This window comes from Pieris rapae, chromosome 10 (assembly GCF_905147795.1).
Source record: "Pieris rapae chromosome 10, ilPieRapa1.1, whole genome shotgun sequence".
NCBI lineage: Eukaryota > Metazoa > Arthropoda > Insecta > Lepidoptera > Pieridae > Pieris > Pieris rapae.
The window spans coordinates 7,425,939-7,445,902 of NC_059518.1; the positions used below are offsets into that span (position 1 = coordinate 7,425,939).

The following is a 19,964-nucleotide window of genomic DNA, read 5'->3' on the forward strand; positions in this document are numbered from 1 at the left end:
TATCTGATATGACAAAATGGATAACTTCTTCATTGCTGTTGAAACATTATCATGAGTTTGTGTAAATCAAAACAGATACCCGCGCGCCGGGACAAGTTGCAGGCAATTCATTAAAACGGGCCGATGTCTGCGTAGCTTGATATATTGCCTCAGATTCAGTTTCGGTGAAGCTCAAGTGAAAGAAGCTAGAAGTTATACTAATAACTTTATTTTCAAAATTTTATATTAGCTTATTTCACCCATGCACGTGTTTAGCATGAAAATACACTAAATACATTTAATAATTTGTATGGGCAATTAATTGTAGTGTATAAAGTGCTTTTAAGAATTTCTACTGTGCTTTATCTATTTCGTAATTTTTATCAACTAATTGATTAATAATTTCGTTTATTAATAATTTAAGTACATTCTTCTTTTCACAATGTGAAGCCAAAGCAACTATATCAAATAATAATGTATCTTGTAAGAATAGTAATGTATTATGGTCGAGCAAAACTCACAACATTGCTATGCCTAACCAAGGCCCTTATTGTAATAAATTATAACGTGTCATTTGTAAATATTAATATAAGGAATTCAATAAAGATTTGAGTTTGAGTAAAGCCAAAAGTTATCAGAGCATCGCTTATCGCTTATAACTCAACAACAAATTTAATAGTGATTTGTAGCACGAGATACTTCGTGATAGTCCAATACATTCAGTATGTTAATTATTTCAACTAATTGCAAACGGATAGATCGAATGTTTTGTGCCATTTGTTTTTAATTTATTGCTCATAATATAATTTAATTACATGGCTTTGTACTAGGTATGAAGCATCACCACAAAATGTTTGGTATTCAATATTTTAGAATGTTTTATATAAGGTATTTTGTGTGATATTTGATAGTTGAACCGTATTTCATATTATCTAATAGAACTAATTGGTCGTCCGAAATTAACATAGAGATCGTCTGCTGTTATTTCAAGTAATATCAACAACCTATACTGATACTCTTGCTGAGATGTAGGCCTACAATAAAGACTTAGTGCGTAATTCCCTGACATATGATGACAATTGACATGACGTGAGTCTTATATGAGTTTTCTTCTGGGGTTTTCCGTTATTGTTAAAACACATGGAAAGCACATGGAAATATCTATTGGATCCCACCTTAAGTAATAGACATATGTGCTTAACTACTGGCTAATGCTGTTCCTTCGTCGGCTATTATAATTATACCGATTCTTAAAAGGCTGGCAGCGCGCTTGCGAGCCTTCTGGCAGTGCGAGTGTCCATGGGCGGTGCACTTAACATCAGGTGAGCCTCCTGCTCGTCTACGTCTTGTAACATAAAAAAACTTTGCAGTGACAGCGTTTTTATAATGTATTTTTCTATTTGTAAGCTAAGTGTTAAGCAAACAGGTATAAATGAAACTCCCGTAAACATTTTATTTACTGAGTAAAATAAAAATGGCACGCCATTTTGTTTTTATGACCTGTTAAAATTTGATACTTTGTATCAAACGCAATTTGTTGTTTAGCGCTGGGATTTGAGAATTATTGCTTTGAGATTTTTGCGAGTTGATAAAAATACTAAGGGAATATTTAGGAGTTATTTTCTTTTACGCATTATATTGTCGTAAAAACAAGAAACATCTAGGTATATTATAGAAATGAGTTTAATGCTAAAAACACATGCGTGTGTTTGTTATTTAAACTCCTAAAGGGCTGAACCGCTTTTAATCAAAATGAGAATTATTAGATTTTCAATTATTAAGCTAAAACAAAATAACTTTGATGATTATATATTATTATTTAGTGAATTACTGAGACTAATTAGTAATACTAAACTATACTTAAAAAACTTATTAAACGACTTAAATCTTAATTTAAAAGTTTAACCATTCAAACTCTTTTAGATCAAACCTCGTTAGGGAAAGCGAATTCCAATTAAAAAATATCATACATTTTACACGAAAATTTGAAATGTTTTAGTTATTACTAGGAATTAAAATTGCGATTTAAGCAATTTTTTATCATAATTAAAAACATAATTAGAGGACAGTTTTTTTACGTAAATGCAGATGTTTTCGGCTTACCACTGCCAAGATTGTTAATTTGAATATTCGCCAAGTGTAATTGTATTCTTATACAAAACTGGACAGACGTTTTGAAACAATCCCACCTGATTAAGCGAGATGTGGCCCATTGGAAGATACTATGCAAAAGATGCCAATTTAACCGCCGCTTCAACGAGCATATACTTCAACCTTCTGGCATTGAGAGTGTCCATGGGCGGCGGTATTATTTAACATCAGGTAAGCCTCCTGCCCGTTTGCCCCTTGTTTTATAAATAAAAACGAACTGCATATTAAACAGTTTGGGGTAGATGGAAAGGGGCAAGGAGTTACACTCCATTGCTGTTTTCACAAGAAACAACGCTCCAAATCCAGTGCACTGGGACTTGAAACAACGTGCGTCTAGATGACCGTTGTTTGAAAGTGGATGGCGGAATCAGAAGTATCACAAGGGCAGGCTCAAGTCCAGCCAACTAGTTACCTAAGTATGACTCTCGCATGTCAAAACGTACTAGTTTTTGACATATAAAAGTCTAAAAATACACATAAAAATAAGTATTCAAACACTGCCACATGTAACAAAAATGTTCAGTTAACATGATTTGTCGGCCGAACCCATGAAATGGTCTGCTTTTAAACTTTGTAACAACTAGATTCTAAGACGCTAAAGCAATTGCGAGGTTAAAGTCAGTTAATTTTTTTAAGTTGTTTAAAAGTTTACCAAGAACTCGCGGTTCAACTAGCTAAGATGAAATCAACTTTCAACTGATTCGATGGCGTGTTTGCACAATTCTTGGGGTAAATTAAAATGAACTCTCGAAGTTAAATTTAAATCTTTATGAGCCCGCCCCGTTTGATGTAAGTCTGGCTTTTGAAGTGTACAAAGTTATCATACATGTAATCATTGATAACGGTGCAGTACACTGTATAATAACTCGGATGCTGGGTTTAAAAAGAACTTATAATTATTTAGCTTTTGTCTACTTAAATGTGGTATAAGTTAAACATATTAATAACATTCATAGGTTTTCTATTTTGTTTTTTATATAAGGAATATTAAGTTTAACAGTAGTTTGTATCACGTTTTCCGTGATATATGTTATGTTATTTTATTAGGTTATGTTTTACAAATATTTGAAAGAGATATATTTTAGGTTAGCGTTTAATAGTTTTTGAAAGTATGGTTCTAAGGTAAATAATAGAAACATATTTATTTTATAAAACATGACGAAAACGGGCAGGTACACTTGCTCATAGAAGCTTACACCGGCACCGCAAGGAATTGCTAGCCTTGGAATATTTGAATATTTGTGGCACAAACTAAATAATTTAATTGTTAACTTAATGATATTTGCCATTTCACTGTATTATAGAAAAGTGAACAAATTGTATTGTACAAATTCTCTTGATTCAGTATTGGAAATTAATTAGGTTAATATATTCGTTGCCTTTTGAAATCGTTCAATATGCTAAGACTATTGCGAGAGGATAAAATTACTGAATTGGGTCCTCAAGCTCCGGAAAAGTTTAACGAGCAAAATTGTCAGAACGCCAATAAAGCTGGCTAATTGAGGTAAAAAGTAGTTTTTATTGGACTATGGATAAATGCTTCAAGATCTATGTATACGAGGTATAAATTTTTTTAAGCTGGAAAATACGGGTCGTATGATTTTTCTTTAAATAAATACTAGCTGACCTGGCGAACTTTGTTCCGCCTTAATGGCAATAAATAAGCAGTTTGGGTTTTTTTATTGGAAAAAATACAAAAAAATTAAATACCTACATTAATCATTCATTATTATTTCTGTATTTTAGTACATAGGTTGCTCTTCACTTAAGTACCTTGTGATACACATTTTTTCATTTTTTGTTTTATTATCAGGCGCAAAAACAAACAACGCTGATGGTCTTCCGACCCGTGAACATGCCACGTATAATTGACCATGGGAAAAACATGAATGTTCTAGATTTAAACCACAAACTTTTAAGGATTGGCCTTGTGATTTGTTGATGGTCATGGAAAATGCAAGACGTATCGGAAATTGAAGTCTTTTAAATTCAAACGGCATATCGGTTGGGATCATCGGGATCCTCGGAATAAGAACTTCCTCACCTTTGAATTTTCCTATCATTATCGTAGCGTAAATTACATTGTTCTTCAATTTTCTAACCACCAAACGCATACCATTATGTAGTTCAGGTCATCTACATCTTTATTCTTTTTCTTCTTTTTTATCAGTAAGCAATGTAACTCTCATGTTTGTTGTCAGCTGCAGTTTCGTCACATAGCGCCATAGATTTGACGATTTGAGGCAAGCGTTTATTTCGTCGACAGCCGTAGATCTTGGAATTACTGGCAGTATTTGGCGGAAATCGCCAGACAGTAAAATCATTGCTCCTCCAAAACATCTCGATTCATTGCGTAAATCTTTTAATGTTCGGTTAAGTGCTTCCAATGCACGTTTATGCGCCATTGTGCATTCGTCCCAGATGATGATTTTCGATGCCGCTAAAACTTTGGCCATTGCTGAGTGTTTTGCAATATTACATGTTGGTTCTCCAATAGTTTGAAGATTTAACGGTAATTTTAATTCTGAATGAGCCGTACGGCATCCTTCTTACAATGTGGCTGCTATTTCAGAAGAAGCAACTGCAACCGCTATGTTGGATCTCGCCCGAACAGTTGCTAAAACTAATGACATGAGGAATGTCTTGCCAGTTCCACCAAGGGCATCTAGGAAATATAAACCACCATTTTCATCATCGTTTGCCTTCATTAAAGTATCATAAACTTCCTTTTGTTGGTATTTCAACAGGGGTACATTCGTTTGAACTACTAAATCTAATTCCTGGTGATCATATTCACGTTCCCGTTCCAATACTCGATTAAATGCGTCATTCGACAACAACAACAAATAGAAACATTCATCATTCTTTGGATGAACTGTATACATACGACAATACCGAGTTTTATAGTTCTCTTCACTGTTTATACGAATGGGCAATAGCACTATCATTATAATTAAATTGTAAATTGTAAAAATAATTAAACGTATTTATTTAATAGAAATATTTTGAATATTGATATCTTACAAATATCAAATTGTCATATATACGTCATTACATAGCTGTCATTATACGTCAATTACATAGCTATCATTTGCGTTTTATTATTCCAAGTCTGATTCTTATTTGTTATACCACTTTTTATAGTGACTGACGTTTCATGTCAAGTCCCACGGGAACGCTGTCGAACGGGATAAAAAGTATCCTATGTCCGTCTCCTGGCTCTAAGCTACCTCCATACCAATTTTCACTCAAATCTGTTCTTTCGTTCTTGAGTTATAAGTGGTGTAACTAACACGACTTTCTTTTATATATATAGATTTATCACACAGGAATACGACAAACAAAGGGATTTAGGAAATTGATATAAAATAGTCATATAAATTCAAAGGCAATAACATTTATTCTGGCATTAGAATTAACGTATTATTTTCACTAAGAAATATTTTTATATTTCGTTTATGTTGTGCCTAATCCGTATTCTAATTTATTATTCATTTGTCATTCATCATATATCGATTTTTTTCCTACCAGCAAGCACTTAGCCGATTGCCTCTAAGAAGGTTATATATAAAAGTATTCTTGCATAACAGCTAAATCGAAACATCCACCTCAATGACTATTCGTATTTCTTGAATACGTTTGTAATGTCAAACGTTGAAATGGAAATGTGAAGGTTTTCCAGATATTATGTTTGAATATATTTGAGCTCTTGCACTAGAAAAGATGTATGGTATTACTACGATTAAGAAACTTCAAAAGAATTCTTGTAATATTAAATGAGGTTGAAATGGAATGATAATTATTTGTGTAATTATATTTCTTGGAATTGGAGAAACGTAGAAAATTAATTGATATATCGTTTGCTTTTAAGATACTTATGAATCAGGTACCCCTAAGCTTTTAACGAAATTTTAATTTCGTTAACTCTAGATATACCTACCATCATGCCATTTGTCCCTCATTTCCTCCTTTCAGGGGAACGCGTTTTGGCCGTGACTCATCGGTTTCTAGATTGAGGATTTTATTAAAAAGGTTGCTCCCTTCACACTTTGAATTAAAATTTCCTATTAATTATATTTGCCTATACGCGCTTGTCACATTCTATATTATGTTTCATGTTTATTTATGTACCAATATATAAGAGCGAGCCTTGGCAAGCCTCTGTAAAAAATCCATGTTGGTATTTACAATTGTTTTGGTTGTAAATAAAAACCCCAGCTGAAGGTTTATTTATTCATACAAAAGGCAGCTGGCTCAAGTTGTTGCAAGCAGGATATATGAAATTCAGCCAGTCCTGGTTCCAACTTAACTTTATTTAATTATGTTTGGAAAATATTACTTTATTTATTTATGAATTTAACTACAAATATTCGTACATAAAGCTATATTGTAATACCTGTTTAGAATATATTTGCTTAAATGATCGCATTTTTATTAAATTAAAAATACTTGGTATCAGACTTATTTCGCGGAATGATCGGATTGGATGTTTAGACTAAAACTATACAAAAATCTACATCTTCAAAATGTTTAGAGAAATTATGATAAGATTACGATTCAAAAATTATTGTTATAGCACGATGAATGTACGGCGGCATTATCTTCTAAAGATATGACATGGCGTAGCGCGAACAACGATTTTTCAATACTCGTGTTATGAATTCCAATACAAAAGACTACATATCAAAGTCAATTCGATCGAGAAACTTTTGCTATGTTAATCGATGTAGGTGAGAACAAAATAGCTCAAAAGAATTGCTGACTTGCCATTCAGAGACGATTCAAAGGCGAAATGGTATAATATGAGGGATCGGATATGTATTGTATAGAAATGTATGGTGCAATATGTAAATTCGAGTCCAGTACTGAATACGTGAGGTAAAGCTTCACTTCGTGTGGTCTAAGTTATGAGAGATTTAGACATAGACATATTATTTATTACAAACAAAACACACACACATAAACACACAAAATAACAATAATGAAAGAGAAAAAAATTAAAGTTATATTATGTATATTTTTTTTCCTTTTCCCATTTGGTTCGTCTCAAGCATGTAATGCGTGTGTGCTGTGGCTTATAATTATAAATCAGAAGATTCTATTTGAAAAGTACGCTTGACGAACGTGTCACGTATGACGTAATATAAATTATCAGGATTTTAGCGTCACGTGTCACACCTTACATCAATTAAGTTGATTAATTGGTTCGGTTGTAGGGCGATGTTATACAGACTTTCTCAATAAATATACTATATACTTTGCTTTGTGTATATAATTAAGATGTATCACTGTCTCGTTCACTCACTATTTATCACATATTAAGGTTTACTTTTACCTTGTCCTGATAACAACTTACACAAAATAATAATAAAAAATCAGTTTGGTACAGTCGTTCCGAACTTACGCAAGAACAATCACGACAAAAAACAATACACAGAAGTAATATTTTTCGTTGTTTTGAAATACGCAAAGAATCAGGCAGTTATTAACTTAGACTAAACAATCACGGATCATAGCCGGTGAGACGTGATGATTCGGGCACTCAGTTCAGGACTCCTAGACAAATTCCCTGACAGGTGTGCCATTTCACAAACTTCGACCGTTTAACGCGCACAAATAAACAACAAAATCGTTGGAGGCATTTTACAAGGCAGCCAGGAGTTTTATTTAAGCATTGTTTTATTATGGCCAAGCATATCGAGTCAATGGGCGCTAATTTTTATACAAATACAGATACATAATTGTAATAATACTTCTTGAAAGTTTAGTTCTAGCAAGCCTATATTTTAATTAACGGGTGTCAAGAAGACATATCTAAGAGAAACAATTGGCTGTCGATCGGCTCAGATATCCTGATAGGGACCTGTGCGAACGAAGTAGCTCTGACAAGTGGCTGCGCAAGATTGTCGATGGTGGCGTTCTCTTGCCTCTAGAGCCAAGATTTACTATGGGTCGTTGCGCCAGCAATAATGACGTTAAAATGAATGCTGTTTAAATTTTTATTTAATACTGAAGCCAATCACTAGCGGTTAGTTACGCAAAGTAACTATACTAATTTAACATTATAGTGACTAAGAAATGCCTGTATGAGCAGATCACTTACACTCACAATACTCACGTTTGAGTTTAATAGCTCGTAATTTTTATCGAAGAAATTGTACTTCTTGATTTAATATTTGTATGAATCGTATTTCAATCCCTTATCAGATGACGATAAAGACACAATTTTAGTAGTTAATAATTTCGATCCAATTAAAGGTTTTAATACAAAATAAATTATTTATATTTGAAGGAACTGTAATTGTTTATTACAGAAGTATTAACTAGAAACAAATTAAGCTTGAGCTGATTGATGCAGCGGCCTATAACTGGAAGTAATTGAAACTAAACACACTAAATATGCGATCGGTCCCTGATGACAAGTTTAGCTAACGTTCATCAGGAATTGTTTGTTTAAGTCCAAATTAGGTTGATCAATCAACGTTTTATTATCAATTAAATCTTAAATCACTTTGATAATGAGCTGCCTAGCAGTGAAATGTGCAGTTATCATTCGGATTTAAAACAATAGATTTTTTGTTTTCTGTGCAACTACCACTAATGTAATAAAAAAAATGTTAAATTGTATAAACTAGCTTTTGCCTAAAACTGATATATAGTCCCACGGAATGTGTGTTTATATAAGTTAGATTTTGATAAAAGGAATAAAGTTATAAGTAAACGCTTGTAATTCAGCTAAACCTACACAGTATTGTAGTTCCCGTTACCTTAAGTAAAGGACTTAAACCCGTTATTAACGATTTTAATTGAAAATGTTATAATAATCTAATTTATATATCGACCATTCTTTAAATACTACACGTAGAAGTTAACTAGGCACCTCGCTGTAATGACGTCATAGTGATGTACTAACTGCATAAAAAGTAATCTTTTAGGTCCCTCGATACTGGCATGGTAGGTATCTATTGATTATTAATAATAATATCGTTTTTCAATTAAATTTAATTAAATGTATATATATGTTTTTTGGTAACAGTTCTATATCCTAAGGTTAATAAAACAAATATAATTTTAGGTTATTTTTTTAATAAACGTAGTATTTAATTTACAGATCTTACTATCGGGTCAAGGGCGAGAGCGGTTGGTGATGTGGTATGGTGGGAGGTACAGCACATTCTACGCAGATGCTAAGTTGATTTGTGCGTGTAGTATGTTGGTGACTATAAAAAATTAAGGGCGATAAGCTTAGAAAAAATCTAAGTAAAACATTTAACAAATATTCTTTCAAGTATGTTTGCTTCGACTGTGCTTTTATTTTCAAATAAAAATAAAAACCCTACACACTTATTTATTCAGACCACGATCTCAATAGTTCTAGTATAAAATTACATATAAAACGACTATCTAAACGACCGCATGACAAAGAAAATTATTAAAGCGTAATTTCCGCAGTGAGATGCGCCTAACTTAGGCTTCACGTGAGATGCATGCTAAGGAGGCTTGTATAGATAAACAATTTGCAATCACATTGAGGCGTTCTGAGCGTTCTCGCTTTTAGGTCAACGAGATGGATTCGCCTTATTTAAAAGAGGCCCTGGGTAAGTTAAGTATAAGGCCTCCAATAATTGTAACCCGACTTAAAGGATTTTATTATTAATTATATGAATATAATATGATTATCGTAATATTGTCAGAGGCGGTATATCATCTCGAATGATAGTGAATGACAAGATATTTGGCATCTACTTTATGGAAAGTTGTATGGGCATCTACTTAATGAGTAAAATCGAAGGATAAACAGACATACATATAGACAGCGCTAACACAGAAACGTTTGGTTTCAAGTTTCATTTCAATAACATCATAAATTTGTAGCCCTGTAAAACCCTTTTAATGTGTCTCGTGAAAGGAATTGAGTTCACAGTATAAAAATGCGTTAATGCTTTAATATTATGATACAACGGCCCTTGTAATCCAATGAAGATTACAGAAGACCTGCAAGTGCGGCCCTGCCCTCTCTATTCAATGCCCATTTACATACATTTCAAGCGTATTGTTCTTGTAAACACAAGACAACGATGAATGCACAATTTATACGATTCTCTTTTTTCTTTACAGCTATTGAAACTGAACAAGAGGGCTGTAGGGAATTTTATTATAATCTGAAATTCTAGTGATGCCCTTGAGAAATACAACAAATAACTAAAAGTTTCTCAGTCTAGTTTTGGTACCTTGCAGGTTTTATGCTTATATGTTTCAAGGTGACGTTTAGGATAATATTTTGACACAACTTTTGAGTACATATGTCACAAGGGTAACTTCTTTGTAAATTAATTATTACTAATGCAAAAGTCCCAATACAATATGATCATGTACCCGTATATGATCACTGTTTGTATATCAATTTTCACACTGTATGTAGTGCTAATGAGAAGTATAAATAACTAAAATTCAATCGCATAATCAAAATCTGCGATTACTGCATATAACGTCATGCGACTGAATTTCCATTTAAAGTTCTAATATCTAAAGCGTGTATATATATTTCGATCTCCCTTTCTCAGTCTCTCTCAATCGCTCTCTTTTCTTCAACAAAATCGCCGCACATCTTCATGATGTTCGGAAAATTTTATCCTCATGTACCTAGAGAAGTTTCACTTGAAAATCGATCTTAATTAATTATATATAATTTCTATACAAATTACCTAGATTGTATATTAAGATTACAAGTTAATTATCGGTGAAATTTAATAAACCAATTAGTTTTACTATTTTTTGTTACTTACATCCTTAGATTCTTTAACATTCTCTAAAATAAATTATTAAATTTTATAATTTTTTTTATATTAAATAATTTTACTACCAACCAAGCTAAACGGAAATCAGACATTGTCTAGTTCCTTTTTAATTTAATTTAAAATGTCAAACTAAATTGCACGTCTTTTGAACTAATTAGTTCACAATAGGAAGTTATAACAAGCTTACAAAGTTGGCTTAAGTTGAATCGATTTAAGTTTGTCTGCGCCACATGAAGAAATGCGTGGATTTTTATTTAAATTCTAATAAAAATGATAATTTTAGGGAATACTAAAAAACTTATAAAATTATACAAATTAAAGCTATATAATTAATGTCTTATACAACTTCAATCTACAAACACAATCTAGATTATAGTAAGGTAAGAGTAAATTAGTCCTTAAGTGTACTGTTGTACTTGATAGATGTAAGTTTTAACTATTCTTCAATAACTACTAACGCACCTGTTTGAAAATATGCTATAAACAGATTTTTTTATTATTATATAAAAAGCAATTACAGAACTTATATTAAATTGACGAATATAATGATGCGTGTATACCACGCAACTGGAAGCCCAGTATTTTATTACCACATTCATCAAGTTAACGAGAGGCGATTTTATTTTTAAATAAGAAGATTATTAAAAATAACTATATTTTATATGAAAGAAAGTCGAAAACTAAATTTAATAATAGTTCGGATCGATAATTTTTTGTAGAAACCTATATCTTAGGTTGAGCAAAGTTAAGCTACGTAAGCAAAAGATCTTTTTTATGTGCATATATGATAGAGTGATTTGGGCAATATATTTATGACGACAAGAGTCATAAGAAGTGGGTAGCTGAATAATGGCGCAGGAAGAGAAGTGGGTAGCTGAATAATGGCGTAAGAATTACGGGTGGGAAAAAAAAGATATAGGCTAAGTAGGTCTAGAAACCACTACAAATAACTATAATCACAATGGCAGCCATTTTTCCGACATAATAAATTACTTTTAATAATCATGACTATGGAATCGCTATTCTTAATGACTTCCAAATAGTCTTTAAATTCTAGATTTAATAATAATTACATAACGAAAAAAACACGGATGTAAACTATATGAACTGATTTGCCTCTGATGTTATATAATTATAATGATTATTACTATAGACTCTCAAATATTCGTTAATTTGTAGTAATATTCGCCAATCGAATAAACTACAAGTATCAACGGATATAAATTGATAAGAGTTTGAAGATCTTATAGTACAGTCATTCTAAGATGCCAAAATACAAGTTTTTATGTGGTAATATACTGGGTATGTCGATTTTCCGAGATATGCACCTAATTTGGCCTAAAATGGACTATTAATTTATCAGCCCAATGACGTTTATTTACATGCCATGGCCTATGACAATGGTGCTTAAGGAAGCTATAAGACACTAAGCAACAAGTCTACTGTAATGGTATTTCAGAAGCCACCAAGAATATCGTAATAACTCTTATACACATACGATCAGCCACCCAACTGTAGTGTTGTTAGACGTCTTTTGACAGCGAGTTTCTTTCGACATCATATAAGTATTTTGTTATTTAGAATAACGATGTTCTTTTGCATTGAAACCAGTAAATTCTTCCAATCTCGAAGCCGGATGGTGCTATAAACAAAAGATAATTGCTTATCTGTCCGCGAGTTTACGACGCGTTTTATAGTTTAGGGAAATCCCCGATTTCATTGTTGAAATCGCTGTGTTACTGTTACGTACGAGAGCCCACTTAGCGTTTTATGATTTACTGGAAATTTGTATGGTTATCTCCGGTTATATTCATGGAGGAATATTTATTGTTTTAACATAAAAATTGCGAAACTAAAAAAAATGTTTTGGGGGTTTCGCTATTTTTGTGAAAGTTTTATTTTTGGTTTGTTACCCGTTTACTCGTGAAGCCGTGATTATTGATGATTATGATAACCTGTGCTTCAATTCAGAGTATAAAGTCGGTTATTCATTATAAAAGTAATTTCAATGGTGATATTTTAATATAAATTATTCTTCGTATATCACTAGTATGTTGGAATTTCAATTGTTTCATAAATACCACTGGCACTGAAAACGTTTTTATGAAAAAAAAATATTGATAATGTCGTAATGTGTATTTAAAAAAACTTAAAATAAGTTTTCTGAAAGTACGACCATGTTAATGAATGGAGTTCGATGAGTTCCTTCGTATATGCATATAACATTATTATTTCGTATATGCTTTAGGAAAGGAACATTATATCTTAGTGGAAATTACTTATGGCAAAACAATTATATGTCTTCTGCCTCGGGAATTGATTACAATTCACGACGAAGTAATTGATCAGTGTCTTTGTTCAGAGTGCCTTTGTTGGCATTTGATGAGAATAAAAAGGATATGTATTTATTATGTATGTATGTAGGTACTTTATTTAAATATAAATAATATATATTATATAAAATATATTCGCAAAAATGTATGAAGTTTTGTGAGAAAATTAATAGGGATTTAAATAAATACGAGATGTATTTATATTTAAAGCAGCACTAGCAATAAATAAAATTGTAAATGTATATAAAAAAATGTATTAAGGTTTCAGAGTACTTCTACACAATTAAGAATACAAATTAATATTCATTAACTTTTTCATTGTATCTCAATTCATTTCAATATACTCTTTGAATTTTATTTGTATATATATACATATCTATTTATAGTGTCAGGCACGGACGGCTGATAACCTACTTGCCTATTAAGAAAAAATATTAGAATAAAATAATCTTCATTCTAGTTGTCAGCCAGGGCTATAGAGCTACTGTATTTTTTTTACTTTAGGACATTCATATATTGGTTGATGTTGGAAGAGATGTTTAGATATGCACTGATTCGAAAAAATAAATATTGTACTGGGTACCTGTGGATGGTATTGTATTGTGTGATAGATATTAATAGATACCCTACAAAAATGATAATGAATACAAGAATTTACTATACAAACATTACATACTGTATTAATATGAATTAAATTTGTAGAAAGCTACCGAATCAAAGCGACCAGCTAATACTTAATATCTCTGAATTGACGATTTGCTCCAACCGATCGTCAATTTGTCCGATAAAAAGATTCCAAGGAATCAACGAAGTTAAATGAATCGAGGTATTTGTGAGGAAAATTTATATGAACCGGATTTCTATAGGACGCATTCACATAAATCTAGTTTGGTTCATGCAAATGGTGTGGTGCATTTGAATTATGAAGTACAGCCAGCTAAGATTAATTGCATTTCCTTGGGAATGTACGTTCTAGATTAGTTTGTTTGTATAAACGATACACTACTTGGCCGCTTAGATTATTACAAAATTAAATGCTTCTGACTTAATCTGCAAATTAGTTCTCATCTATAGTTCGTGCTTGAAGCAACCTATTTTATATCACTCAATTCATGAGTCTCATACAAGCCTTTTTTTTCAAAGTTTTCGATCAGCGTATGATAATTGTGCACAGAGAGTAAAATTGGTGCAGACTTGATCTATAAGTGGGTTCTGAAAACGCAAAAACCGTAAAAATTAAATTAATTTTAACGAGAAATACGATAAAGCCATGTGAAAGACAGAATGTTTTAAGATAAAATCTTTGATCATTTCTATAAACTAAACTTCAATTTCAGAAAGCTTCTTCAAATATATTTAAAGATTCGCCTTTTCGATTGGATGTAAAGACATTAAGCTCTCTATTATAGAGTCGAGTTCATTGTATTACGCATGACTAGAGTACTAGAATTAAGGCTTTGAAAATAATTCTTGGTAAGGTAATTTGTATCGAGGTGCACAGAATAAATTTAATATAACTTTAGTATGAAATCACTGTCTGAACGCATATATAATCTTGGGTATGTCTATGAGTTTTTATATGAATTGTGCTGTAATCAAGTAAGATTCTTATAAAACATAATCTAAGTATTTATTTTACTTATGGGCACTTATCGTCACTTACAGGGATGGTTCCATTTTTATTGACAAAAGTATTTCTATTCATAACCTATTAGTTTGTCCCTATTTCGTTTAAATAAATTATTGCCGGTATTTGCATTTATAATAAACTTGGTGGTATTGGTCTTATTTTATGTTTTATATTACCCCTTTATTTTAGTGGCAATTAAAATAGAAATCTGTAGAACTCATTAGTTATACAGATTTTAATTTAATGGACAATTTTAATAATAATTTGATAACTTTGATTTTGGGCGGCGGCATCACTTAACATCAGGTGAGCTTCCTGCTCGTTTGCCCCCTGTTCAATATAAAAAAAATAACTTTTTTATAACTCTAATAAATATTATTATAGAATTTGAAGTGCTGACCATGGTCGTGGTCAGTGGACGCGCACAACCTCAAGTTGACAAATAACAATTTAATACTCTATATTTGCATGTATTAAACCGAATTTGTTAGTATACATTACTGATGATATTAGAACAATTTTTTTAGGATCACCTTGATTCGTCGCATAGATGAGATCCAGACATATTGTGAACAGTTATGAATAGCGACTTTTGAACGAACTGGTTTTTAACCTCTCGAGTTAGGTTAAGCATAATAGATCTGTAAAACTTAGATACTAGATAACGTAAGCTCATTTTTCATGTTACAAAATAAAAATCCAATGGTAGAAAATAGGAGCATAATAGTCATAGATAACATCGAGCGTCCCATCTCGTTCTAGTTAAACGTAATTTATCCAACTCGTATCTATGATTTCCTGTTTATTGGTTTCGTGGTTATATTATGTACTTTTAAGACGCTTATATGAGACTTCCATATGAAATCTCTCTAGACGTCGTGTAAATTATAGCCTGTATACGTTTTCCTACGGGCGAAACATGGGCTTTAACAAAAAACTTTACCAAATAAACTCTCCATATGTCAACATGCCATGGAAAGAGCATGACTGGGATCAAACATCACAAAAAAGGTGGGACGACGACATTAGACAAGTCGCGGGAACAACATGCGATAGAGTGGCCAAAGAAAGGCCAGAATGGAAAAGATTGGTGGAGGCCTTTGCCACCTAGCAAACGGACACGCAAAAGTGGAAAAAAGAACAATATACGAAAAATAAAGAAAAAAAAATTGTCTTGTCCGAAAAAGGAGGCTATAATATAATCTTTTTCTAATTATTTGTGCAGACATCCAAAACTGTAGCAATTAACTCTTGCAACTAAATACGTTAAGGTAAAGATCTTCTGTTACTTAGAACGGAAACGTCAGACACACGTCGCCACTTTCTGGCTTTCAATGCTAATCTCCTAGTAATATTTTCGTTCCCTTACGACATTTAGACATGTTGCCTGACCTGTTTGGTTACGTAAATTTTAATTAAGTTTTGTATAAAAGTCCAGACCATTTTTTTCCACTCAGACATTAAATGCGGATTACTATCAAAGGATTTCGGAAAACGTTTACCGCAACGCGAGTGTAGTGTCACCAAAGGAGTTCTAATTAGATACATTTGCTTTGAGATTTACTCTAGTATCAGTTTCACTTTGCTAAATGTTGTTAATTCTTAAGATACAAAACGCTTGCATTGCTTTAGTGAAATCTCTTAACCGATGAACTTATTCTAGTAAAATTTGTTATTAAATTTGCAAAACCAACTTTTGAATGAACTAATTAACTAAACCCACTCATATAATTAGATTTTTGAAATTAGTTCAGCTTATTAACTACAATCCCTTAATAAATAAATAACAATAAAATGCGACTATTTGCGTATTTCTAAGTTATATTTTGGTTAGCATATAAGTACAGAGGCTGCTAAGCGCCTTTTAGATCTGGGCATCAGATTTTTAAATCTGTTTCGTGATCATTTCTAATATTCAAGTTGGCTCTGTGCCTGACACACAACATTGACTTTTTGTTTCTTAGGCAAGGCGGTTACATCATAAATAAAAAAAATATATAAATCATGTTGTTTTCCCTTACCATACGTTCATTGGCGTATATCCGCGGATCGAACCTACGATCATTGGGATGAGAGTCCACATACATTACATATAATTTTCTACTACGGTAAGGTTTATTACGGTTGTTCAGGTAAAGTTGGTAAGATCTATGACATTTTATGTCGCAGTCGTATGTTAAAAAAGCGAAAAATAATAGTCAAATATAGTTTTCATAATTATATCGTACCTCGTTACTAGTACTATATAACGAGGTAGGCTGATTTTTTTTTTTCTTGAAATAATTGTTTTAAACATACACGATGTACCACGGAATAATTGTAATCTAGTTTCCCTCAACACAGGGGTTCTCTTTAGGGACTTGCGTTAGATACATTTTGTCACAACTTTATTGCTATGAATAAAGTTTTATTATTATTATTCTAACTACCTGAAACATTATCAACATAACATCAAATATTGTAGATTTATATTTCTAGCATAACAGACAGAAATATATAAAAGATTTTTATATGCATTTAATATTTATTCAGTAATAATTTCATGTGACGATGACAAATAGTCAACTCTGATAAGGTGGTATTGATTTAAAATGAGCAAAGTATTTGAGTTGTATGTATTCATCACGATACAAAAGCATGAAAACAAATTACCCAAAATACGTACTTATCAGTGAAATTGCGATAATTCCCACGGTTGTTATGGCAACAAACAGCGGTTGCCAAAATGTACTTTCCTCAATAGCCCTCATAATGATTGTAAACGCAGAGCAATAATACGTTTGTTTGTATATTCGTGTAGTTCAACATACTAAAATGATGTAACAACTATTCAATGCCTGTCAACCAAATAAAAATTGTTATTTTCTCAAAATATGATAATAATAATAGGATTACGAAATAAAATAAATAAATAATAATAGTAACAAGCTTTTATTCTTCTACATCCTATTTAGATAAATTTTATAAAATATATTTTTATCTAAAATGCGGCCCCGGTTCTCCTGAAACTTTTTCCATCCTAATTTATTTTGTGCCATCGTCATCCAATTTCTTCCAGCTACCCTCTCGATGCCGTCGGCCCATCGCTCTATTGGTCTTTCTTTGTTCTTTGTTCCTTTTGGACCAGTCTATTCAGTTACTGATTTAGACCATCTGTATAACGTGGTCTGCCCATCTCCATTTAAGTTTTAGGGCTTATTGCTCAGCGTCAATAATATTGGTTTTTCTGCGAATATATTCACTTTTACTTGTGTCGCGTAATTGAATTCCAAGAATACTCCTTTCTATTGCACGCTGGCACGAGCAGATATAACAATATGAAAATACCTTCTAGAAATATAAGTATTTTTGATGATATAGGTTACTTAATTTTTCCTTCAATTAATATGATAATACCTTCTAGAAACATAAGTATTTTTGACGATATAGATTACTTAATTTTGTTTATAGCAAGTTCGCAACGCAAGTCCAATTCAAAATCACTCGAGCGCAAAAGAAATCATTGGAAGTAGTCAGCATGGAAATAATTTAAATATTCAAGTATTATATACATCTTGCAAAAGAACCAGTCTCTTATTCGCTCTTCACGTAAGCCTTCTTAGGGAGGAGTGATCCTTGAATTATCAAGACAATAAGCTTGTTCTGCGACATGCATTTGTTTTACTATTTCCTTTGTTTATTGATAATCCTTACAGCGAAGTTGGTGAGAGCTGTTGTATTTTATGACTACTGCTTACGTAGTAGTGCGTACATACGAGGACAGAAGAGGAAAAAGTACTTTTGTTAAATCAGTGCTAAACGGTTATTATAAAAATTAATTAAAAATGTACAGAAATGTTGCATGATGACCTATCGTTAATATTTATCAAGTAATTGGCCTCAAATTGCACCTTCTCATATAGTTTTTATAATGAAATTATGCTTCATACACGTAAAATTTCAAACTAACTTTTACAGTAAGAAGAAATATTAAACAGAAATCTCATAAGAATAAGCTTCATCACAGCCGCGGCTTGTGCAGCGGCTGTGATGAATCATATGATTTTGTCCCATTCGGTTTCGACACTCTTGGTCCGTGGGGTCCTAGCGCTATACGGTTTTTTTAGGGAAATATCAAAAAGGTTAGCCGACATCACAGGAGACCAAAGAGCTTGCAGCTACCTTGGACAAAGAATTAGTCTAGCTATTCCAAGGCTGCCAGTATCTTCGGAACCTTGCCTAAAGGGACTCCTTTTAATAATATATTTTAATTATTAAATTTTAAAGGTAAAAAACATGATATAAACGTTAATATTTATATATAGTTATAAACAGAAAAAATCCATATTCATCCCGCGACATAAAGGTTAGTTACATTGGTTCAAAACTCTTTACAGTTATAGACATAAATATTTTCAAAGTGAACAAAATGTAATACTCGTATGACATACAGTGAACATCGATATAGCGGGTCAAAGCATAAATATAATATACTAGTACAGTCCGAGTCACTTGAATAGCCTCACCCCCAAAATTAATATAAATTCTGTTGTATATTCAATGTTGCCTGTTTTACTTCATAAGTAAACTTAATTAGCGTCGTACTATAGCTTAATCATAAAAAGTAAAAATAAGATAAATAAATAGTACTAACTGCACACTAAAGTAGTGAAAATGGTGCGTCACTTGAATAGCATCAGTGAAATAAAACACAAATAAATAAGGCTATAATATGTTTTTAATACTTTGTATACTTTCCATTGCTTTTAATAACTTCAAAAATATGTTCGGGAATAGACCTATATAATGAATGAATGTAATTTTGATCCAAATTATTTAAATTTTATGAATTTCTTGTTCAAGATCTGCGCTGCTATTAAACTGGCGTCCACCGGCATATATCTGGCGAGATAGATAGCCCTAAATATTTTCCATAATATTCAAGTCCGGAGAGTTCGATGGCCAGTCTAAAACTTCAATTTTACTTTTTTGAAACCAAGCTTTTGTTTCCTGTGACGCATGTATAAAGGCATTATCGTCTTGGAAAATCCAGTTCCGGTGTTTTAAAATTTTAAAAATATTTTTTTTCTTTTC

The 19,964-nt window shown here is 32.0% G+C and overlaps 1 long non-coding RNA gene across 1 annotated transcript; it reads left to right on the forward strand.

Moving 5' to 3' along the window:
• Window positions 1–8,377: 8,377 nt before the first annotated feature.
• On the forward strand, window positions 8,378–19,494 carry LOC123689506. The gene is made up of 3 exons (XR_006750466.1): window positions 8,378–8,388; window positions 8,880–8,883; window positions 19,368–19,494. It is a non-coding gene; the product is annotated as an uncharacterized LOC123689506 (long non-coding RNA).
• The last annotated feature ends 470 nt before the right edge of the window (window positions 19,495–19,964 follow it).